General features: G+C 36.1%; 1 long non-coding RNA gene across 1 annotated transcript; it reads right to left on the reverse strand.

Annotated features, from left to right (window-relative positions):
• On the reverse strand, positions 1 to 444 carry LOC104774974. The gene is made up of 3 exons (XR_765622.2): positions 360 to 444; positions 171 to 263; positions 1 to 74 (listed from the first exon to the last, which is right to left on the reverse strand). It is a non-coding gene; the product is annotated as an uncharacterized LOC104774974 (long non-coding RNA).
• Between the last annotated feature and the right edge of the window lie 21 nt (positions 445 to 465).

Raw genomic sequence — 465 nt, forward strand, 5'->3', positions numbered from 1 at the left:
GAAGCAGACCACTTGATATAACTTTTCGCAGCAGCACCATACGCTGAATCAATATTCCCGTATTCATTCTCAATCTAACATCAAACAAAAAAAACACAAAAAGAAGAATCCTAAGAGATGTTACAATACAACAAGTAGATTTTTCAATTAGTTCTCAGAGAAATAATAACCTGAGAGAGAATGATTGGACCTCCTTGTGATGCATAAAGCTTTTCTTGCTTCATCAAATCAACAATCTTAGTGGTAAATCTCTGCATTTCCGCCTGCAACACACACAAACCAAACCCATCTTCTAACAACTACACAATACAACTAAAGAAACCAAAAATCTATAAATGACACATCACCTAAACCATTACCTTAAATGGCTCATTATCAGTTCGAAACTTAATCCCAGGTACAAAATGCAGCCACACTGGGAAACCACTGTTGCACACACACAGAAGAAAAAAACAATCACTCAAG

This window comes from Camelina sativa, unplaced genomic scaffold, assembly GCF_000633955.1.
Source record: "Camelina sativa cultivar DH55 unplaced genomic scaffold, Cs unpScaffold07395, whole genome shotgun sequence".
In the NCBI taxonomy this organism is placed as follows: Eukaryota; Viridiplantae; Streptophyta; class Magnoliopsida; order Brassicales; family Brassicaceae; genus Camelina; species Camelina sativa.